Source organism: Staurois parvus, unplaced genomic scaffold (genome assembly GCF_062004578.1).
Source record: "Staurois parvus isolate SC_StPar_1 unplaced genomic scaffold, SC_StPar_1.0 ptg000027l, whole genome shotgun sequence".
In the NCBI taxonomy this organism is placed as follows: Eukaryota; Metazoa; Chordata; class Amphibia; order Anura; family Ranidae; genus Staurois; species Staurois parvus.
In genome coordinates, this window is record NW_028317823.1 from 5,666,982 (window position 1) to 5,692,592 (window position 25,611).

General features: G+C 42.1%; 1 protein-coding gene across 5 annotated transcripts in view; it reads left to right on the forward strand.

The window, feature by feature from the left end:
- GRM5 (glutamate metabotropic receptor 5) overlaps positions 1-25,611 on the forward strand; it is a 546,141-nt gene that overhangs the window by 16,612 nt on the left and 503,918 nt on the right. For 3 of the 5 annotated variants that reach the window (XM_089656644.1, XM_089656668.1, XM_089656659.1), the window contains exon 1: positions 11,247-11,693. The exons of the other annotated variants lie outside the window; for them this stretch is intronic. The gene's annotated coding sequence lies outside the window, so the exon portion shown is untranslated. Of the gene's footprint in view, positions 1-11,246; positions 11,694-25,611 lie in introns of those variants that run through there. 5 annotated transcript variants of the gene reach the window in all.

A 25,611-nucleotide genomic window follows, 5' to 3' on the forward strand; every position in this document is an offset into this window, starting at 1 on the left:
GATGAAGAAGAAGAAGAAGAAGTAGGATGAAAATAATATTAATTCCAAGCCGGCAAAAAGTGTATCTGCAGAGCTCCTCTAAGTGTATCTGCAGAGCTCCTCTAAGTGTATCTGCAGAATAGAGGAACTCTGCACATACACTTTTTGCCGGCTTAGAAATATTCTTATTTTCATCCTACTTCTTCTTCTTCTTCTTCTTCTTCATCCTCATCCTCAGAAGAAGAGGATGAGGATGAAGAAGAAGAAGAAGTAGGATGAAAATAAGAATATTTCTAAGCCGGCAAAAAGTGTATGTGCAGAGTTCCTCTATTTCTGACAGTTCTCTGACAGCTTCTTCACATGTACAGCGGTTGAAACATCTGTATCCTAAATGGAAACTAATAGATACAATGTTTCAACCGCTAAACATGTGTTCCTTCTGTCAGAGAACTGTCAGAAATAGCGGAGCTCACTGCAGGGACACTTTTGCCGGCTGATCGGGAAATATTCGATTCGCGCACCCGAAGTAGGCAAAATTTCGGATTCGACGCAAATCGAATATTTCCTGAAATTCGACTCGAATTCCGGTTCGCCTGGTTCGATTCGCTCATCTCTAATTGTCACTATTATCACTCTGCATGAGACATTGCTGTTTGAAGCACTGTTTTGGATGTTTTATGGACTTTTGGAGTGTTTTTTACATTGATTATTATAGTATACATTGATCACATTAACACTGGTCACAGTGAGAGTTTTTTTATAGGGGATTTGCATTTTATAAATGGGGGTTTGCGTTCAATATTATTATATGATTTAATACACATTTATAGAGTTTATTATTGCACGTTTCTGAGGTTTTGTGGGACCTCAGTGTACACTTCTTGTGAACACTTTTGTTGGAGCAGTTTTTGCACTTTATATATAGTGTGTTGTGAGTTATATCACTTTATTATTATTATTATTATTATGTGGTATATTTATATACATGTTTTGATTTATTGATGCTATTGATTTAGCGCTGCACTATATTATTGTTTATAATGATGGGGCACTATTTCTCCCACTGACATCAATGATGGGACACTATTCCTCCCACTGACACCAATGATGGAGCACTATTCCTCCCACTGACACCAATGATGGGGCTCTATTCCTCCTACTGATACCAACAATGGGACACTATTCCTTCCACTGACACCAATGATGGAGCACTCTTCCTCTTACTGATACCAATGATGGGGCACTATTCATCTTACTGATACTAATAATAGGACACTATTCCTCCCACTAACACCAGTGATGGAGCACTCTTCCTCCTACTGACACCAGTGATGGGGTACTATTCCTCCTACTGACACCAGTGATAGGGCACTATTTCTCTCACTGATACTAGTGATGGGGCACTATTCCTCCTACTGACACCAATGGTGAGGCACTATTCCTCTCACTGATACCAACGATGGGGCACTATTCCTCCCACTGATACCAATGATGGGGCACTATTTCTCCCACTGATATCAATGATGGGGCACTATTCCCCCCACTGATATCAATGCTGGGGCACTATTCCCCCCACTGATAGCAGTGATGGGACACTATTCCTCCTACTGACACCAGTGATAGGGCACTATTCCTCACACTTATACCAATGATGGGGCACTATTCCTCCAACTGACACCAGTGATAGGGCACTATTTCTCACACTTATACCAATGATGGGGCACTATTCCTCCAACTGACACCAATGATGGGGCACTATTACTCCCACTGATACCAATGATGGGGCACTATTCCTCCCACTGATACCAATGATGGGGCACTATTCCTCCCACTGACACCAATGATGGGGCACTATTCCTCCCACTGATACCAATGATGGGGCACTATTCCTCCCACTGACACCAATGATGGGGCACTATGAAAAATATATAGAAAATCCTCCTGCGCTTATATGGAGTAAATACCTATACAATGAAGCAGCTGACACTCAAAACTGATACCTTAACAGTAAAATACCATAAAAAATAATACAGTGAAGCGCTAAATCAATAGCATCAATACATCAAAACATGCATATAAATATACCACATAATAATAATAAAGTGATATAACTCACACACTATCCTGTGGCCCCTGGATATGGACAAGGAGGCGGCATGTGGTATTCCTGCTCTGGTATGTGTAGGAAGGACATGTCATCACTCCATGGCTGCCTGCTCACCTAATGGTCAATACCACATGCCACCTCCTTGTCCATATCCAGGGGCCACAGGATCTTTTTCTTTCCCACCATGGTCCATGGTGAAGGGTATATTTAGTTGGTGTATCTACCCTGAAAGGCCTGGAGTACTTATTTCTAACCTGAGAGGGGGACTACAGGTGAAGTACTGAGGATACCAGCCAGCATTGGAGAAGGATCTAGGAGTGATCCTGAAGGCATAGTGGCCCTTTGGGTCGCAGAGTGGAGGTGAGGGGGTATTTTAGCCACAGGAGGATAAGTGCACTGACACTTTCACAGATATTGTCACTAGAGATGAGCGAATTTCTCAAAAATTCGATTCGGCGAATTCCAGTATGAAATTCGATTCGATGCGAATTAATTCGCTACGAAGTTAACTTATTAAAAGGGTTTCTAGGCTTCAGAGAGCCTTTAAATTAGTGCAGAACACTGTACCTTTAATTTAAATGCCCTTAGAGATGAAAACAAATGGAAACAAATAGATACAATGTTTCAACCGCTGTATGGAGTGAGTGTCCCAGAACTGTCATAAATAGTCTATTTCTGACAGTTCTATGACATTCCCTCCATACAGCGGTTTCAACCGCTGTATGGAGTGAATGTCCCAGAACTGTCATAAATAGTCTATTTCTGACAGTTATGGAACATTCACTCCATACAGCGGTTGAAACATTGTATCTATTTTTTTCCATAAATGACATTCTGCAGATACACTTAGAGGAGCGCTGCAGATACACTTTTTGCCGGCTTGGAATTATTCTTATTTTCATCCTACTTCTTCTTCTTCTTCATCCTCATCCTCTTCTTCTTCTTATGAGGATGAGGATGAAGAAGAAGAAGATGAAGAAGAAGTAGGATGAAAATAAGATTAATTCCAAGCTGGCAAAAAGTGTATCTGCAGCGCTCCTCTAAGTGTATTTGCAGAATGTCATTTATGGAAAAAAATAGATACAATGTTTCAACCGCTGTATGGAGTGAATGTCCCAGAACTGTCATAAATAGTCTATTTCTGACAGTTCTGGGACATTCACTCCATACAGCGGTTTCAACCGCTGTATGGAGGGAATGTCATAGAACTGTCTGAAATAGACTATTTCTAACAGTTCTGGGACACTCACTCCATACAGCGGTTGAAACATTGTATCTATTTGTTTCCATAAATGGATCCATTTATGGAAACAAATAGATACAATGTTTCAACCGCTGTATGGAAGGAATGTCCCAGAACTGTCAGAAATAGTCTATTTCTGACAGTTCTGGGACATTCCCTCCATACAGCGGTTTCCGGCAAAAAGTGTATGTGCAGAGTTCCTCTATTCTGCAGATACACTTAGAGGAGCTCTGCAGATACAAATAGAGGAGCTCTGCACATACACTTTTTGCCGGCTTGGAATTATTCTTATTTTCATCCTACTTCTTCTTCTTCTTCATCCTCATCCTCTTCTTCTTCTTCTGAGGATGAGGATGAGGATGAAGAAGAAGAAGAAGAAGTAGGATGAAAATAATATTAATTCCAAGCCGGCAAAAAGTGTATCTGCAGAGCTCCTCTAAGTGTATCTGCAGAGCTCCTCTAAGTGTATCTGCAGAATAGAGGAACTCTGCACATACACTTTTTGCCGGCTTAGAAATATTCTTATTTTCATCCTACTTCTTCTTCTTCTTCTTCTTCTTCATCCTCATCCTCAGAAGAAGAGGATGAGGATGAGGATGAAGAAGAAGAAGAAGTAGGATGAAAATAAGAATATTTCTAAGCCGGCAAAAAGTGTATGTGCAGAGTTCCTCTATTTCTGACAGTTCTCTGACAGCTTCTTCACATGTACAGCGGTTGAAACATCTGTATCCTAAATGGAAACTAATAGATACAATGTTTCAACCGCTAAACATGTGTTCCTTCTGTCAGAGAACTGTCAGAAATAGCGGAGCTCACTGCAGGGACACTTTTGCCGGCTGATCGGGAAATATTCGATTCGCGCACCCGAAGTAGGCAAAATTTCGGATTCGACGCAAATCGAATATTTCCTGAAATTCGACTCGAATTCCGGTTCGCCTGGTTCGATTCGCTCATCTCTAATTGTCACTATTATCACTCTGCATGAGACATTGCTGTTTGAAGCACTGTTTTGTATGTTTTATGGACTTTTGGAGTGTTTTTTACATTGATTATTATAGTATACATTGATCACATTAACACTGGTCACAGTGAGAGTTTTTTTATAGGGGATTTGCATTTTATAAATGGGGGTTTGCGTTCAATATTATTATATGATTTAATACACATTTATAGAGTTTATTATTGCACGTTTCTGAGGTTTTGTGGGACCTCAGTGTACACTTCTTGTGAACACTTTTGTTGGAGCAGTTTTTGCACTTTATATATAGTGTGTTGTGAGTTATATCACTTTATTATTATTATTATTATTATGTGGTATATTTATATACATGTTTTGATTTATTGATGCTATTGATTTAGCGCTGCACTATATTATTGTTTATAATGATGGGGCACTATTTCTCCCACTGACATCAATGATGGGACACTATTCCTCCCACTGACACCAATGATGGAGCACTATTCCTCCCACTGACACCAATGATGGGGCTCTATTCCTCCTACTGATACCAACAATGGGACACTATTCCTTCCACTGACACCAATGATGGAGCACTCTTCCTCTTACTGATACCAATGATGGGGCACTATTCATCTTACTGATACTAATAATAGGACACTATTCCTCCCACTAACACCAGTGATGGAGCACTCTTCCTCCTACTGACACCAGTGATGGGGTACTATTCCTCCTACTGACACCAGTGATAGGGCACTATTTCTCTCACTGATACTAGTGATGGGGCACTATTCCTCCTACTGACACCAATGGTGAGGCACTATTCCTCTCACTGATACCAACGATGGGGCACTATTCCTCCCACTGATACCAATGATGGGGCACTATTTCTCCCACTGATATCAATGATGGGGCACTATTCCCCCCACTGATATCAATGCTGGGGCACTATTCCCCCCACTGATAGCAGTGATGGGACACTATTCCTCCTACTGACACCAGTGATAGGGCACTATTCCTCACACTTATACCAATGATGGGGCACTATTCCTCCAACTGACACCAGTGATAGGGCACTATTTCTCACACTTATACCAATGATGGGGCACTATTCCTCCAACTGACACCAATGATGGGGCACTATTTCTCCTACTGACATCAATGATGGGACACTATTCCACCCACTGACAACAATGATGGAGCACTATTTCTCCCACTGACACAAATGATGGGGCACTATTCCCCCCACTGATAGCAGTGATGGGGCACTATTCCTCCTACTGACATCAGTGATAGGGCAATATTTCTCACACTTATACCAATGATGGGGCACTATTCCTCCTACTGACACCAATGATGGGGCACTATTTCTCCCACTGATATCAATGATGGGGCACAATTCCTCCCACTAACACCAATAACGGGGCATAATTCCTCCCATTGACACCAACAATGGGGTACTATTCCTTCCACTGATACCAATGATGGGGTACTATTCCTTCCACTGACAATGATGGGGCACTATTCCTCCTGCTGACACCAATGATGGGGGACTCTATCTTCCACTGATACCAACTATTTCACCTCCAAATTTTCAGCCTCACAACCAGTGATGAAGGAATATCATAAAAATCCACTCTGCCTACTGGTCCTCTATATCAGTGGTCTCCAAACTGTAGCCCGGGGGCCAGATGCAGCCCTTTGCTTGCCTTTATCCGGCCTTTGAGGCATTATTCCTGCCACTGATACCAATGATGGGGCACTATTCCTCCCACTGACACCAATGATGGGACACTATTCCTCCCACTGACACCAATGATGGGGCACTATTCCTCCCACTGACACCAATGATGGGGCACTATTCCTCCCACTGATACCAGTGATAGGGCACTATTCCTCACACTTATACCAATGATGGGGCACTATTCCTCCAACTGACACCAATGATGGGGCACTATTCCTCCCACTGATACCAATGATGGGGCACAATTCCTCCCACTAACACTAATAACGGGGCATAATTCCTCCCATTGACACCAACAATGGGGTACTATCCCTTCCACTGATACCAATGATGGGGTACTATTCCTTCCACTGACAATGATGGGGCACTATTCCTCCTGCTGACACCAATGATGGGGGACTCTATCTTCCACTGATACCAACTATTTCACCTCCAAATACCAACAATGCACCATTGTTTACTCCAACTGGGCACAGTCTGGCCCCCTTAAAGTCTGAAGGACAGTAAACTAGCTCTTTGTTTAAAAAATGTGTAGATCCCTACTCTGTATTGAGGATTTCCTTACATACATCATAAATTTGTGATTGGCATTGTCCAGACTGGATCTGTGAGCCTGAATTGTGGCCCTTTAAAATTTTAGTCTATTTCTAGACCTTCTTTCAGCATCTGGTCTTTGAACTTCTGTTTCTGTTCTTGGTACCTACTCTTTGACATTTGATCTGACCCAATTGACTCCTACATTGCCTTGTTATATATGTTGATATGGTTCTGCTTCTTCCTTAATAGAGTATCCACACAGAAAACTGGGCCAAATGCTTGCACGTTTTCTGGAAATCAATATAACGCATCAAAACAGAAACGTCACTTTGTCACATAATCAAAGGATATTCATAATCTGCCCCATGTGGAGTGTGGTGGTAAAGAGGTCATGTAGACCCATTATTAGATCCCTCTGAGGTCCCATTACAGCTGACTTGAGGCAGTGTGACCATTTTCCCCTTCCTGCTGTGACATCAACCCTCATATGATCTCATAAGTGTGGGCTGAAGCGTTGATTAAGCTGCCTGTACTGGGGATTTACAAAATGAGCTGATTAAAGGGTTTAGGACCCATTTGCTGATCAAAAAAGGAGTAAATCAATGTTCCTTGGTGAATTGTCATTCCACAGCGAACATCCACCATGGAGTATTCAAAGGATTAGTGGCATAAAATCCAAAAGCAATAATTTAATAGATTGCAGCTTACCAATTCTTAGATGTGATGACTCCATTAGTTTTCGTTTTTAGGCTTTCTTTCCTTTATTTTCACCTGGTGATCTGGCCAGTAAGTCTGTTGTTTTTCAGTGGAACATGCTCTCCTGCAAATCAGTTAAGAGTGTTAAAACAAACCATTTACTACTGACGGGAATGCTTACAATGATCAGTTTGTATTTATTTATGTAAAACCTGTATCCCAAAGGAAAGTGCTCGAACTGCTTGTGTAACTGCAATGTGAGCTGGAGTTTGGCCTCAACGTGTATCTAAATCTGCTAGCACATCGAACAGGTCCCCCCACCCAGATTAACAATGCTGCTGTCTGCTGTGCCCCCCGTGCTCCTTCATCCAGAGTGGAGGCACTATATACAATTACTGGTAACCTGCAATATATTACATTTTTGGTTTTGGGTTTAATACTGCTTAGACTCTGATTGGTGGCTTTTTCCACTGACTCAAAAATGTGTGCTTTGCTTTTCTGCAGGTTTAATGAATCAGCCCAATTGTGTCTCAAAATTGTAATGTGTTATTGAATGTCTTGTTATGCTGAGCCAGTAACTGTGTTAGAATATTGGAAGCTGAACTCCAGGCAAACAACTAAATACACTAATGTACCTACCAAACGATTTGTATTTCTGCCCACCTAGGTTTCAAAGCTCTGTATGGCAGAACAGGAGACTTCATTGTCCTCTGCTGCAGTTCAAAAACAAGTACAGGTCTTGTCCCTCTCCCCTGTATGTGATAGGACAGTGAAAGGAGAAGCAGCAGATCAACGAAGACATCTCTCTGTCACTCTGCTCTCTCATCCAATCAGCACGCTCCTTGTCAACACATTTGCATGCAGCACCCCTGACTTGATCCCTGTCCTGCCCTCCCCCTCCCACGTCTGAGCTCGGCTGTACAGAGCTGCAAGAGGCTGATACTAAGTCACATTCAGGTAGTTATCACCTTAATAGTTCCACCTTTCTGAGCATGGACATGTAATGTAATGTTGCCAGCCTGCAGAGCCCCCCACCCTCAAACTGAACCTTACTCTTACAGTTCCTTGGTATCCCTCTTCCCACCAGTTCCTGCCACCTCTGCCTACACAGCTGCACCAATCATTCACAGGAATCTGAGAACAAAACTACAAGTCCCATCTGCCAGCACAGCCAGTTAAAGTGATATTAAAGGCATTTTTTTATAACAAACATGTAAATCTTTCTGTTCTGTGTAGTGGTGTTGCACAGAGAAGCCTAGGACTTTTTCTCAGGTCCCCCGCTGGCACTCCTGGCCCCTCCCTCCTGCCGAGTGTCCCCAGAGTAAGCAGCTTGCTATGGGGCACCCAAGCAGTCTCAATCCCAAGCCCCTGTTCTGTATGTCCATTCACACACAGAGCCCCAGCTTGACCCTGCCCCCTCTCTCTCCTTGTTGGCTCACTGACTGTAATTGATAGCAGCAGGAGCCAATGGCTCCCACTGTTGTCTCAGCCAATTAAGAGGGAGAGTCCCCTGACAGCTGAGGCTCTCATTCACATCGCTGGATTGCAATGGGGCTTAGGAAAGTATTGGGGGGACGACACACAGAAAGTTTTTTACCTTCATACAAAGAATGTATGAAGGTAAAAAACGTTGAGCCTTTACAACCACTTTAACTGTAGGTCTCAATGTAGCACAGTTGTCAGAGATGTCACTGCACCTATAGTCCATTGACACCTCCTCCATCTCTATAGCTGAAGGTCCATCCTGAGGTATGGGCCTGCAACTGGAGGAAGGTGCAGACTCTTCCTCCTTTGATCACAGTTGCAATGCTTTGTAGGCTTTCATGCATAAAAAAATAATAAATGCATATTTTTGCTTTTTGCTAACATAGAAAGTGGGCACAATTTATTTGGAAACATTTTCATGGGTTTGGCTCTGGCTTGAGGATGAATGTTGCAGCAAAAATGCCAATTACTTTAATAAGAGAATTGCTGGTGTACTGCCCCTTTAAATTTCTCACGCACCTTGGAACAGGTAAAAAAAACTGTCCAATGGTGTGTGAGGGAACCTTCTAGAAGCTGGAGGGGGTCATGCTGTAAGGCTATTTCTGGTGATCAGAACAAGCAAAACAGGTAACCACTACCCCTCCCCCGTCCGTCCGTCGCATCATGAGCACTTTATATGGTTTGTCACTTTTGTATCAAAGGGGGACTTTATCATATTTTGAAGTGATTTATTTGCTTGAGTCATTATGACTAAGCATTGTTTAAAGCAGGGGTCTCCAAACTTTCTAAACAATGGGCCAGTTTACTGTCCTTCAGATTTTAAATGTCCTGGTGTCAGTGGGAGTAAACAATACCTCATCATTGGTGTCAGTGGGAGGAATAGTACACCATCATTGATGTCAGTGGGAGGCATTGAGCACAATTGTAGGTATCACTGGGAGGAATAGTGCCCCACTGTTGGAATCAGTGGCAGGACGTATGTTCCTATTGGTGGTGTCAGTTGGAAGAATAGTGCCTATTATTGGTATCAGTTGGATGAATAGTGGTATAGTGGTGTCAGTTGGAAGAATAGTGACCATTATTGGTATCAGTTGGATGAATAGTGGTATAGTGGTGTCAGTTGGAGGAATAGTGCCTATTATTGGTATCAGTTGGAGAAATAGTGGTATAGTGGTGTCAGTTGGAGGAATAGTGGTATAGTGGTGTCAGTTGGAAGAATAGTGACCATTATTGGTATCAGTTGGAGGAATAGTGGTATAGTGGTGTCAGTTGGAGGAATAGTGCCTATTATTGGTATCAGTTAGAGGAATAGTGGTATAGTGGTGTCTGTTGAGGAATAGTGCCTATTATTGGTATCAGTTGGAGGAATAGTGGTATAGTGGTGTCAGTTGGAGGAATAGTGCCCATTATTAATATCAGTTGGAGGAATAGTGGTATAGTGGTGTCAGTTGGAGGAATAGTGCCCATTATTGGCAACAGTTGGAGGAATAGTGGTATAGTGGTGTCAGTTGGAGGAATAGTGCCCATTATTGCCATCAGTTGGAGGTATAGTGGTGTCAGTTGGAGGAATAGTGGTGTCAGTTGGAAGAATAGTGCCCATTATTGGTATCAATTGGAGGAATAGTGCCCATTATTGGTATCAATTGGAGGTATAGTGCCCATTATTGGTATCAGTTGGAGGAATAGTGGTATAGTGGTGTCAGTTGGAGGAATAGTGCCCATTATTGGTATCAGTTGGAGGAATAGTGCCCATTATTGGTATCAGTTGGAGGAATAGTAGTATAGTGGTGTCAGTTGGAGGAATAGTGTCCCATCATTGGTGTAAGTGGGAGAAATTATGCCTCAATTGTTGGTATTAGTAGGAGGAATAGTGCCCCAAGGGCTGGATAAAAGTAAGCAAATGGCCGCATCAGGCCCCCTGACCACAGTTTGGAGACCACTGGTTTAAAGTGTTATATCTTGATGTAATGGATTTATTATGTTATTTCTGCTGGTCTAAAAATATTTGAAACCAATAAAAGTGTTGCTACCAATTTACGTCAACTTGGTGTTTTGCGTCTTTTTTTCACATCATTTAATGGTTGTATTTGGAATTTCTTTGTGTGAATAGTGCAGAGTGCAATCCCATGGGAGCATTTATTTTTTGCAAAAGGTGGTTTTGCTTTAATAGATACAAAAGCTGCAGACTCTTCCTTCTTCTTTTGAACCTGGCTGCAATGCTTTTTAGTCTGTAATGCAAAAATAATGATGAAATAAATACCTAAATAAATCAATGCAAATTGTTTGCTTTTTGAAAATGCATGCACTTATTATTATTTTTGCAAAAGGTGGATTTTTCCTTTAAATGGATACAGACCTGCATTGTTAAACCTGCCTGGAGTCAAGCTTTAATAATCAGCATTGAGAATTATAGATTGGTTATTATTATTACTGTTATCTAGAGGGGTGACCCCCCCCCCCCCTTTAGCAGACACACTCTCCTTGCCAGTGATGACTGTGGCAGGGAAGGAGTTAGGATCTAGAGGCTGTGCAGAGGTGTAGGAGTGTATTATTCACACTTGCTCAGGCGTGAGGATCTGGAACACTTGTCAGCAAGCATGATCTGAGATTTCACCTGGGACCTCTGATTCTCAGCACCTCCACCAAAACCAGGACCCCCTATCTTGCACCTAGTGTGCTGGATGCAGCACAGAGAGGAGGGAAGCAGGTGGCACCGTCTGACTTGCTGGAGATCAGTGTGCAGTGTGGATCGCTGGGTCCCTTCTCATCCTCCCCCATACAAGGCTCTGTCCATCTGGGTCCTGGATATACAATCGTGCCACAGGGCATTGACCAGGGTGGGTTGGGAGGTGGGGGAACCCTGGATGCCCATCTCAGGAGCCTGGAAGACTGGATCCTACACCTATCGGAATCTGCAGCTCCATCTCCCTGCTCCAACTGACAGGTACTGCATATGATAGATTTTATTGTAATGTGCAATGTGGTCGTTCAGTGACCACAGCAGCTGATCAGTGATCACAAATCATTGCTCTGATTTGTATTAAATGGACAGAAGGGTAAGATGTGGTTACTGATGGCTAGTGCACTTGGCACATCACTGTGGTCCTTTGCATCCCTGTAGGCAAAGGCTAGTTGGATGCAGACTCTGTAATCTGTGCAGCTGGACATGTAACAAGCATCTGAAGTCTGTTTAGTATCTTGCAAATCAAAGCTTTTAATATTCAATTAATTGCAACCATTTATTTTTTTTTTAGAATGTGTAATAGCTGTGCATGCACTTAAATTGCGGCTTAGTTAGGCATTGCATTGTGTTGCAAGGGAATTATTTGCAGGCATTGGAATCCATGTGCCTCCAATAAATAGAGCCCACTGGGGATGACTGTTCCATTCCTGGGCTATCTAGCAGCATTCATATCCAGCAGGTGTCTGGAAATGAATGCAACTCTATTAGCGGGATTTCAGCACCTCGGACAGCGTCCCCATAGAAGTTTATGGAGCTTCAGCGGACAATCCGTCTCTACAGCTCTAGCAACCGTGTTGGAATATTGGAAAGCTCTCTTCACTTGCTGCTAGCATTCGATGTGCCTGGCCATACACTGGGAAATGAAAGCAAGCTCTGTGATACCTTTGAGAACTGCAAAAGACATACAGGAATACATGATCCATTTTTGCCAACCATAGTGGCCATACATGCTTCTATACTTGATCGATTTCCTTTCCGATCTCAATAATAATCGATCAATAGTCGACAACGCAAGTGACTGACACATGCGGAAGCAGATTTCAATGGATGGTTAAAAGATGCGAATATCAGTTGTGGATCGTTCCTCTGTTTCCACCATGCAAACTCATATCCTGATTGATCAAACTATGATCAAATTCACGACCAAAGCATTTGAGTTCTGACCTAAAATGATTGATCATTTTCTGCCCTGACCAATTGATTCAGATTGATTGACTCTGAAGGGAAGTTATGACTAGGCGATCATTTTAATCGAATCACACATTGATCGGATAATAAAATCAAAGCGTGTATGGCCACCATTAAGCTGCAAAAATGTTGTAAGCAGCAGTTCAAACAAGGTTTTTGGCTTCCTTTTGCATCATTCATTTAATGCAGCGTTTTCCAACCTCATTCCCCAAGTACCCCCCCAAGAGGCCATGTTTAGGAAATTTCCCTTAGATAAAATAGCTATCATAAATTCCAAACCATTGACATTAATTTAAAGCACCCATTTAAGGTGAAGGAAATCTTGAAAACATGGGGGGGACTTGAGGTCTGAGGTTGGGAACCATTGATTTGATGTATCATTATATAAATTGGCAACATTTAGCCCCTGGCAAAAAAAAACAGTACATGACATTGGGAATTCGGTAATGACGAGGTAATTTGTAGTCAGCAGTCTTTCAAGGGAATGGTGGTCATGATGATACCATTACAACTGACATACCTTGAAGTCAGCCATGAGATCTGTGAGTCTGTGAACAAATGTAGACTATCCTTAGATGGACAGCTCTCTGACAGGTAATGATAGCAGGAAAAAGTCACACTCTCAACCTTGTGATGGTGAGACCCTAAAGCTGCACTAACACTTGAGCGATTGGTAGCTTGAAGCTCAAAGCTCCAAAAACGCTCAAACTAAAAAAATCAATTGTTCTCTATGGTGCCTGTTCACGCAATCAGGTGTGAACAGGCACCACAGAGAACAATTGATTTTTTAAGTCCGAGCGTTTTTGGAGCTTCAGGCTACAAGTATGAATGCAGCCTTATGCACTTCTTGATTAAGTTAGCACACATATGCAGTCCACACATGTTAAAATCATGTTCTTCTTTTTCTATAAAAGTGGAAACAGGTGAAGATTGATTGTGAGCCGATTTTCCACCATGTTCGAAAATTACTTTGACAATGAGCCCTTTTGTTGGCGAGAACTCATTTTTGGTTATGTTAGCTATAACTTGGCTTGATTGTTGCAAGCAGTGCTTGAGTCTGTAGCATTGCCTCCTTTTTGATGGGCTGCATCTGGCCACCCTTAGGGGACAAGCATCAAAAAAAGGGCACTCAACACATCCCTAATGCCTACCAAGTGCTCCCCAGATGACTGAACCTAAAGAGATGAACCATATGGCACTGAACATTTGGAGAACTGGTGCCTACAGCTTCCGAGTGTTGACTTCATGGCCAACATGGGACATCTAAAACATTACCTTAAGTATAATACTTAATCTGAGATCATCCTCAGACATATAGTGATCTGTATATCCTCCTAATAAATGCACCCCACCAAGACCGGCTATGAGTCCTTTCTTCTTAAATATCTAGATGCAATGTATGCATGAAATGGGGGAATAGAGGTCATTCCTATTGTCCATAGGGAAACAAATAATGGCTGTTGATGGGTTATAGAGTTTCTTTCCCATTGGAAAATTCTGCAGGTGATAACAAGAACCTCCACATATTGAGATTTGTTGCTTGGGAGTTAACCCTTCCACTACCTAGTGGTTGCAAGTGATGCTTCAATCATTCATGTTGCTGGAGAGTATTGGGGCATGCAGAGCTGGCCTTGTTACAGGGAACGAATTATTCACACGATGGGTAAATGAGTGGCAACTCATATTTAATTTATCATCACCATTTAGCTTAGAATATAATCTGTCATGGGTTGTCTCTAATACAAGTCTTCGCTATAGGCCATGCACCGCATGCAAATTTTCACAACAGTCTGTCTACTTAATGCAAAATGTAATTTATCTCCAAAAATGTGAACGTGTAACCAATGCATCAGGCACTTTACAATGCTTATAAACAACTTGCCATTCATGGGCGCGCAGCAGGAAAAAAAACAAAAAAACAAGGTCATACTTTGAAATTCTCAAAAGCCATTGATCTGATTTCTTTGGATTTTTTTTTTTTTAATATCTTTAATTATTGCCATCTATTTCCGCAGGGCTTGTAGCAACATTCTGTACTAATTGCTTCATGTGCTTTCTTAATTATATTGCTGAAATGGTCATCAAGGATTAGTCCGAAAAGGGCTATGGGTTTATTGTAAGGAAATTGAAAAGCTGTGACATTTTTTTTTTCATTGCTGACATTCAGTGTAAACAAGAAGGATAAAATGTAGAATTTTATTGAGTTTTCTTGGAAGCTAGAGCAACAAGACGAATGTACGACGGGGGGAAGAAAAAACTCATAATAACATTGCAGTGCTATTAAAGGCAGGATGAGCGGAGGCACTTGGTTCCAACACACATCAGCGTTGGATGGGGCTGCTGTTTGAGCGTGTGATCTTGAAAACATTTCAAAGTAAGCAGCCCAAGCTATGAAAATGTGGGTTAATATCTTCTTATTGGTTTCTGAAAGCCCCAATAGACAGGGATATTTGTAGCAGATGATCTGCGGGATCAGGGGTATTATGATACACTGGGAATGTGCACTTGTGTTGGATGAACGGAATGCTTAAATGCATTAAGACAATAGGGGTGATTGGGTGAAGGAGTCATTTTCGCCCTTTTTTGAAAAGATAGCAATACTTGAAGAAAAAGGTTGCAGATCTGAAATAGTTAAAGCAAGATCTGTGAAAAAAAATATAATATTATAGCTTTAAAGTGGTTGTAAACCTTGGACATGAAAGATGAAAAAAGTGTATATCACTGTAGTGTGTACTTTTTTCAGTTAAAAGCAAAGTGTAATTTCTGTCTGCTGCCTTGTTCCTCTGCTATCTGCATAAATCACTTCTGACAAGTTTTCCTGACACCAAGAGAAAAATGGGGACAGGGGAGGGACCTCCAACAGATTGATAGCCTCAGCTCTGTTCCTGTGTGCTGTGTGGGAGGGGGTGTGTCTCTTCCCTCCAATCAGCTCTCAGAGCTCTCCTCACTGAGCTCTACAGAGTGTAACTTCAGCTTTCTGCCCCCTTTTTTCTGAATTCGCAGACAAGTTTATAATTTAAGTACTTTAAATGGATATACAGAAGAGCTAGCTATAGATAAACAGGTACAACTTATGTAGGATACTTTGTTTCATCTCTGTGTATTACCTGAGGTCACTAAGTAAATGTAAGGGTTTACAAACACTTTAAAGAAAAAAGCCATATCCATGCCTTAAAATTTGACTCCAAACAAGTGGCCTAAAGTGGTATTAAACCCAAAACTGGCCAACACTAGAAATTTAATATGTTATAGCTTACCAGTCATTAGACATGGTGGCTGCATTAGTTGTCTTTTTTTAGCCTTTTTTCCCCTGTATTTTTACCTGGTGATCTGACCACTAACACACCTCTTGTATTAGAGTGCCCCCACTCTGGATGAAGGAGCACAGGGGGCACAGCAGACAGCAGCAATGTCAGTCAGAGATGGGGGGGTTAAATGTACTAGCAGATTAGATACACACAAATTGAAGCCAAACTTCAGCTAACACTTTAAAATCAATTACAGCAAATAGTTGTTTTCTTTTTAGGATAAAAGTTTTACATCAATAAATAAAAGCTAATCATTGTAAGAACCTCTGCCTGTGGTAAAGGGTTTGTCTGCGAACTGATACCTCTGGAATCAAGCTTGTCCTTTTGAAAAGCAACAGACTTACTGGCTGGATTACCAGATGAAAATTGAAGAAATCCTAAAAAAACTAATGCAGCCATCACATGCACAGTAAGACTTGCTAAGCTGCAATATAATAAATGTTTGCTTTTTGGGTTTAATACTGCTTTAAATCCCTACTCCAGGAACTAGACAAAATCTATCCCTGCAGAGGGCTCCCCTCCTACTCACATTTTAGGGGTGCATGAATAGGGAGTAATACTTACCTTGCTCCTTGCACCTGTAGGCTCCCACCATTCAACTGCTCCTTTGAAGCCTCCTCTCTAAGGCGCACCTGGCCATGGTCGCTTGCCTTCTCCACATACAAAGGAGGGTTAATAGCTGTGTATTGTACTTTATGATGGTCCAGAGAGCCAGAGGGGGAAGAGGAGAGTGCTGGAGCCTGCAGGATCAGGGTGTATGATGCGTAATACAGCCTTCTCAGCTCCCCCTAGACTTAATGAGCATTTAACCCTTGCAGTGGGGGGAGGGGGGCACTACAAGGGCAGATATTGTCCAATTCCCTGAGTTGGGGCTTCCAGATTCCAACACCCCCTGCTCAAAGAACCCTGCAACCACCACCCAGAGTTGTGGGGAAGAGGCCCTTTGGTGCTACTCCATAACACCCCCCTCATGTTGAGGGCATGTGGCCTGGTATGGGCATGTGGCCCCCCCCCTTTTCCTGACCTGCCGGGGATGCATGCTGAGATAAAGGTCTGGTATGGATTGGGGGGGAGGGGGGGCACGCACACCATTTGAAAAAAAAATTCTCACGTAATTGCCGGCAATTCTTTTATTTACACTCAGCTGTCAGTGGGGAACCCCTCTGACAGTTGATGAGTCATCCATTGTCAAGGACATGGCAGCCAGCTTGCCGACCCGTTACTTGACAATGCTGGAAACCAGGTCTTAGCAGCATTGAGGAGCGTTCAGCATTTTTTTCTACTGGCAAAAAATGCAAATAAACCAGCTAAAAAAATGCTGAAAACCAGGTCTTAGCAGTGGTTAGCAGTGGTTAGCAGCGTTTAGAAGTGTTCAGCATTTTCTTCTGCTGGCAAGTCACTCTCAAAAACTCCAAAAACTCTGATCCTAGAAACCGAAGCTTCATAAACTCTTCTAGTCTACAGTCATGTGCATAGACACATAGGATGACACTATTTGCTTCTAGGGGCAGAAAAAAATGCTCATAAATTGCTGCTAGGAGATTAACAATAAACTAGTGTGCATTGAGCCTAAGAGTGTGCCAGCTTGCATTAAAGAAGTACAGTCAAAGCTTGATTGGCTGTACTTCTTCTGTGGATCACAGGAGTGCAGTTCGTTCTGCACTCCTGTGACCCATTTTCATGGGACTGACACACTCCTGAGAAGAGAGGGGAGTAAAGATTAAGTAGAGGGATTTATTGCCCCTTGGGGATGTAGAGGGTGCAGTAAATTGGGACCTCAGCTAGGGGAGGGTCACTTATGACCCCAAGATGAGGGGTTCGCTGTCACCCCCCCTCCAAGGGAAGGAAGGGGCACCTATCGCCCTCCCTCAAGGACAGGAAGGGGCACCTTTGGCACCACCCAAGGGAAGGAAGGGGCTCCTATCGCCCCCCCAAGGGAAGGAAGGGGCACCCATCGCCCCTCCAAGGGAAGGAAGGGGCACCCATCGCCCCTCCAAGGGAAGGAAGGGGCACCTATCGCCCCCCAAGGAAGGAAGGGGCACCTATCACCCCCTGGGAAGGAAGGGGCACCCATAGCCCCCCCAAGGGAAGGAAGGGGCACCTATCGCCCCCCCCCAAGGGAAGGAAGGGGCACCCATCAGAAGGGCGGAAGGGTTCTCAGCTCAGCCAATGCCTGAGCTAAGCACAGATGGATTCCAGGAAATAACTGCTACATGAATCATCTGCCCTTACTCAAGATGGCCACTGCCAGAAATTCCAGGAGGTGTTTTTCAAAATGATTCTCGGCAAAATAAAGCATGGAGACATGGATGGGTAGAGGAGTTTGTTTTGAATATTAAAAATGACTTAGCACTTTTGGTTTGTGGTACTCAGATGCAGTGCCGTTCCACTGTAGCCTCCCTGGCGGTATTCCCGAGTGTAGCTCGCAATAAAGTTTCAGTACCAAAAGCGGTAACCCCGAGCTACACTCGGGCTTACTATGTGGCACTGCTCCGGGATCCGTTCTTCTCTTACCTTGTCCTGCGCTCCCACGATGTCCCTCCTGCAGTGTCCCCGGCAATGTCCTTCGGCAGATGCCGGCATCTGTCTTCTGGGTTCCGTCCCCTGCGACATCGGGACGTACGGGGACAGGGCGGCGGGAAATTTGAAAATGACAAAAAGTGACATTCACTAAATACACTAAAATCACATAGTAAAACATTCCTGTATCAAACCATTTCACATACATTTTGTCCCGAGTGCTTTGTCCTGTGCCCTGCCTGCATTTTTACTGTTCTTTCTGCCTGGAAACTGAGAAATGTCCATGGGGTCCAAAAAGCGTCCCTTTAGGTCAAAATCGGTTTTAGACCAGCTAGAGAACAGCGATAGTAAATTAGAACCACTTGCAGAATTGAGTGATAATGATTCGTGGGGGAAATTCGTCATCAGACACTGAAAACGATGTTGCGACTTTGCTCAGCGATGTGAGAACTTGGCGCTATATTTCAAATTTCAGTGTTTTTGGTTTGATGATATTATTGAATTAAATTTATTATTATATTATTTTTTATGATTATTTATTAAATTATAATTTATGATTTCGTGTTTCAAATTTTAACATACCCGGGATGTTTACTAGACTCTTGTTCGGACAGATTTCAGTGAGTTATTCCTAAAAATTACAGCCTACAATAAAAAAAATACATATTTCCATGCAAAAAAGTGTACCGCTTTGAGCGCAGAAATATGGACATAATCAGACCGCTAGGGAGGTTAATGCAACTAGTGTGTGAACCTGACTTCGACTTGGCATCAGCCTTTGCAATCTACTTTACAGCAGCACTCAGAATGGAAGAAGGAGGTTCAGGACTTGAAGCCAATCATATATGCTGCATAAAAATGCAAGGGGCACGCTGACATGAGGAGAGAGCAGAGTGAGCTGACAGATTACCTTGTTAGTCTGCTGCTGCTCCTTCACTCTCCCGTCAGCAGGCTGGGAGTGGGGAAAGGACACCACTGTATTCTTTCTACAGGCTATAACTGTTAGGACCTGTTTACACTTTCAGGCAGCCTCTGAAAAGTGACCTACAATGAATTGCTTTTCAGAGAGTGGTACAGTAGCAGCTGACAGGCATTCATGAGGGTAAAGAAAAAATATATTACAGGGGAGACTCAGAAAAACAGACTGACAGCCTGTCTGCTTCTGGAGCCGATCATCTGCAAATACTGCATGACCATGTACATGCAAACAGCTGCGAATAGCTGTGAGATCTGTCAGTCTCGCATTGGTTTGATTAGGACTTCCCACCCTTTGGTAATCACAGGGAACCCTGCTGAGTCTCCCCTGGGTAATCAGAAAGTGTGAAGGGGACCTTAATGCTATTGATCATATCTGCATCTTATATGTCATTTTTAATTTTGCCCATAGTTACACTTTAACATCATGTATTACACAGCGGGCAACACATTGGGGGTTGATTTACTAAAGGCAAATAGACTGTGCACTTTGCAAAATGCAGTTGCCCTCTGCAAGAGCAATTGCTCCAGAGCTTAGTAAATGACAAGAGGCTCTGCTGACTTCCATCATCCAATCATGTGCAAGCAAAAATGTTGTTGTTTTTTTAATATTTCAATTTATTTTTTTATTTTCCTTGCATGTGATTGGGTATTCTTTGCAAAGTGAAACTTTACCTCATTTACTAAGCTGTGGAGAAACTGAACTTGTAGAGTGCAACTGAACTTTGCAAAGTGCACAGTTTTATTTGCCTTTAGAAATCAACCCCATAGTCTCCATAAGACGCCTGTATGACACAGTGACAGACCAGCAGTTGGGAGTCGGGAACAGAGTGTTCTCACCAGGGGCGGACTGACCATTTGGAAACTCAGGCACTGCCCGAGGGCCCGGGTACAGTAGGGGCCCCATGAGATGCCCCTGGTACCTTTTTATAGGCTTTTTTGAGTTTGGGCAAGGACACAGGGGCCCCATGAGTTGTCAGTCCACCCCTGGTTGTCACCGTAAAGCAGGAAGGCTAAACAGGGACCTGCAGATTTAGAAAGAAAAGACCAAAATGACTTTTGACATTTCTGTAATGTGTTACACCAATGTGAGATTTTAGTGATTGGGTTTACATATACTTTATGAAAAACAGACCATGAACAAGCAAAAATGTTGTTGTTTTTTAATTTTTTTTATAATTTGTTTTTATTTTCCTTGCATGTGATTGGGTATTCTTTGCAAAGTGAAACTTTACCTCATTCACTAATCTCTGGAGCAACTGCACTTGTAGAGTACAACTGCCCTTTGCAAAGTGCACAGTCTGTTTGGGTTTAGTAAATCACCCCCATTGCATACAACTACTAGTAATACTCTAATAGCAAATTATAACAAAGTAAATGCCTATTAATTACTTAATTATACTTAAGTAAAATGAGATCTCATTTAATTGTTTTTTTTTCTCAAGTGTTTCTCTAGTATGGATGAGCTGAAGGTTCCCAAAACACAGGATCTGTCAGGACTTTAGTGGTTCAGGCATTCATCCAAACGCCAGAATTTGTGCTCATTCAGCGGGAGCAGAACATCATATATAGTCAAGGCTGCTGTTAGAAAAGATGGGGTTCCATACAGCCTGACAGCCCCCCAAAAACATATTAAATGATATTTTTATTAAGAATACACCAAAATTATTATTATTAACGAGCAGCAGGGGGAATCGAATCCTGGACAGGGAAGGTGATTGGTGAGGCGGGAACCGGTCCCCTGTGTGTCTATCCCTGCAGCAGCTGAAAGTCAGTGGAAGGGAGAGAAGGAGAAGCCAGCTTTTAGAGACTGAAGGGAGAGACATCCAGAGGATTAGTTCCTCTCTTGAGAAGAGGAGATTAAGGGGGGATATGATCAATATGTATAATACATAAGGGGGGATATGATCTCCATGTATAATACATAAGGGGGGATATGATCACCATGTATAATACATAAGGGGGGATATGATCTCTATGTATAATACATAAGGGGGGATATTATCTCCATGTATAATACATAAGGGGGGATATGATCACTATGTATAATACATAAGGGGGGATATGATCTCCATGTATAATACATAAGGAGGATATGATCAACATGTATAATACATAAGGGGGGATATGATCTCCATGTATAATACATAAGGGGGGATATGATCTCCATGTATAATACATAAGGGGGGATATGATCACCATGTATAATACATAAGGGGGATATGATCTCCATGAATAATACATAAGGGGGGATATGATCTCCATGTATAATACATAAGGGGGGATATGATCTCCATGTATAATACATAAGGGGGGATATGATCTCCATGTATAATACATAAGGGGGGATATGATCTCCATGTATAATACATAAGGGGGATATGATCACCATGTATAATACATAAGGGGGGATATGATCTCCATGTATAATACATAAGGGGGATATGATCTCCATGTATAATACATAAGGGGGGATATGATCTCCATGTATAATACATAAGGGGGGATATGATCAACATGTATAATACATAAGGGGGGATATGATCACCATGTATAATACATAAGGGGGGATATGATCAACATGTATAAATACATCAGTGGTTCATATAGTGAACTCGGTGTAGAGTTATTCACCCTGAGGTCACCACAGAGGACAAGGGGGCACTCTTCACGTATGGAGAAAAAGAAATTTAATCTCCAAACACGGAAAGGTTTCTTCACAGTGAGAGCTGTGAAAATGTGGAATAGACTCCCTCAAGAGTTGATTCTGGCCAGCTCAGTGGATTGCTTTACAAAAGTCCTGGATTGTTTCTTAGATACACAGAATATAACTGGATACTAACATTTATAGGTAAAGTTGATCTAGAGAATATGCGATTGCCTCTCGGGGGATCAGGAAGGATTTTTTTCCCATTCTGGAGCAACTTGGATCATGCTTTGCTGGGATTTTTTTTCCTTCCTCTGGATCAACTGTGGGTATAGGATTGTGTATAAAGCATTGTATACATTTGAAAAATATATTTTTTCCCTTTTATTGATTGAATTAGATGTGGGTTTTTTTCAACCAGACCAACTATGCACCTATATAACTCCTACAAGACCATACCTACCTTTAAGTGTCAGTGCTGAATTCTTATAGCCTCACAATGAGATCTAAGTGCGCCAAATCTCTGCACTGAAACTATTCATTTGATGGTTATTTTATGGAGAAAAATAAAAATAATGTTACACTTTATAAGATATGTATTTTGCCCCAGTGTACATTAGAGCTATTGCATATTAAAAGAGGCCCAGTAACCTATGGGTATATGCTGTATATTAAAAATGTATACTCTTGCTTGGTCTGTGAGAGCCGTTCTATTCATGTATTGGTTTCCTATTTCCGTTACTTTAATATTAATAGACCTGAAGAAAATAGGATTTTTTTAAATAAAATGGTGCAAAAAGCAATGGTGATGATTGCAAAGTGTGCATACCACCTAATTACATTTCACCTTTCATCAGTTTAGGGCAGATGGAAGAATATCAGTTATTGTGTGGAACTGCTGTTTGGGCATTTATGATTTTATCAGTAAGAACTGTACTGTGTGTATAATATATTATGCTGTTACACAAAATCACGCTTTTATATCTATATTGTGTCATCACACCAGTTCCAAATGTTTTCTTTAGAATAGGGAAAAAAATATTAGAAGTTGTAAATTTTTTCTTTCCTGCTGGCTGTCATAAATGTTCTCTTTTGGGGCTCATTTACACAACTGTTTCACCTCTGAAAAGCAATCCTTGCTCAAATCATTTTTCAGAGGCATTTGATAGGCAGCAAGCAGGTGATAGCTCACATTTGGTAGTCAGTAGCGCCCACTGAATGCGGCAGGAGGTATAATTACTGCCACATCCATGAGGAAAAGCATTGCGGTCATGGCATATTTACACCCCCAGCCGCTGCCTTTACAGCTAAAGGGGGAGCTGCTACAATGTGGCTCAACATCATGATTTTATCGACCTTCAAATTACTAGTGTAAGCAGGTTCTTAAGGTGAATTTTAATATAGAAGCCATTTGGAACCCAGTCTATGTTAACTTCAGTACCCCAGTCATGTTCATTGCAAATGTCTGTTTTTCATAAAGTATATGTAAACCCCAGAGGCGGACTGACAACTCCTGGGGCCCCCGGGCAATATGAAATCATGGGGCCCCTGTGTCCTCACCCACACTCAAACCACACCCAAAAAAGCCTATGAAAGGTACCAGGGGTATCTCATGGGGCCCCCTATTGACCCCAGGCTCTCGGGCAGTGCCCAAGTGGCTAAATGGTCAGTCTGCCCCTGGTAAACCCAATTACTAAAATCTCACATAGGTGTAACATATTAAAGAAATGTCAAAAGTCATTTTGGTCTTTTCTTTCTAAATCTGCAGGTCCCTGTTCAGCCTTCCTGCTGTACGATGACAACCAGGGGTGGACTGACAACTCATGGGGCCCCCGGGCAATAGGGGATCATGGGGCCCCTGTGTCCTTGCCCACACTCAAAGCACTCCCAAAAAAGCCTATAAAAAGGTACCGGGGGCATTTCATGGGGCCCCCTACTGACCCCGGGCCCTCGGGCAGTGCCCTAGTGCTCGAATAGTCTCTGTTCCCGACTCCCAACTGCTGGTCTGTCACTGTGTCATACAGTCGTCTTATGGAGACTATGGGGTTGATTTACTAAAGGCAAATAAAACTGTGCACTTTGCAAAGTGCAGTTGCACTTTACAAGTGCAGTTGCACCAGAGCTTAGTAAACGAGGTAAAGCTTCACTTTGCAAAGAATATCCAATCACATGCAAGGAAAATAAGAAAAACAGCTTTTTTGCTTACATATGATTGGCTGGTGGAAGTCAGAAGAGCTTCTGCTCATATACTAAGCCCTGGAGCAACTGCTGTTGCAGAGTGCATAGTCTATTTGCCTTTAGCAAATCAACCCCTGTAAGTGACCTGCCGACAAATATTCCACAGACATATGGGTTGATTTACTAAAGGTAAATAAACTGTGCACTTTGCAAACTGCAGTTGCTCCAGAGCTTAGTAAATGAGCAGAAGCTCTGCTGACTTCCATCATCCAATCACATGCAAGCAAAAATTCATTTATTTTAATTTTTTTTATTTTCCCTGCACGTGATTGGGTATTCTTTGCGAAGTGAAGCTGTACCTCATTTATTAAACTCTGGAGCAACTGCACTTGCAGAGTCCAAGTGCACTTTGCAAAGACTATTTGCCTTTAGTAAATCAACTCTATACATCTTTGTTTACTAACAAAGCCATGTTGTCCCCACATCAGTGGTGACATGGTGATCAATGGCTTTGTTGATAAACAAACATACCTGTGAACCTTTGGAAACTGCAATTCCTGACATTGTGAGAGTGGCCACAAGTGGGACAGGGGAGGGGCTAATTGCAATGTTTGTAGCACACCGCTAACAATTTAAGGTGTGGAGGATGATGATGCATTAAAAGTGGAGGAAGGATAGGGTCCAGAGTCTACAATTAATACAAAAAAATACTGTTTTATAAACTACAGTAGACCTGCCCTGCTAGGGAGAATATTATGTGTACATACTGATCAACCAAAAAGAAACAAAAATAATATATTAACCACTTGCCATCCAGCGGATTTACCCCCCTTCCTGACCAGGCCATTTTTTGCAATACAGCGCTGCGTTACTATAACTGACAATTGCGCAGTCATGCAACGCTGCACCCAAATGAAATGTATGTCCTTTTTCTCCCACAAATAGAGTTTTCTTTTGGTGGTATTTGATCACCTCTGTGTTTTTTATTTTCAGTGCTGTAAGCAAAAAAAAATTAAATTTTGAGATAAAACTATATTTTTGATTTTTTGCTATTAAACAAGTCCAGTAAAAAAATTAAAAATCTAATTTTGTCATAAATTTAGGCCAAAGTGTATTCTGCTACGTCTTTGCTAAAAAAAAATCCCAATAAGTGTAAATTAATTGGTTTAGGTGAAAGTTATAGCATTTACAAATGGCGGTATATACACAGGATTGTATTTTTTTTTTCTACTAGTAATGGCGGCAATCAGTGACTTATAGCGGGACTGCAGTGGACTTTCTGATACTGGCGGGAACTGACTTG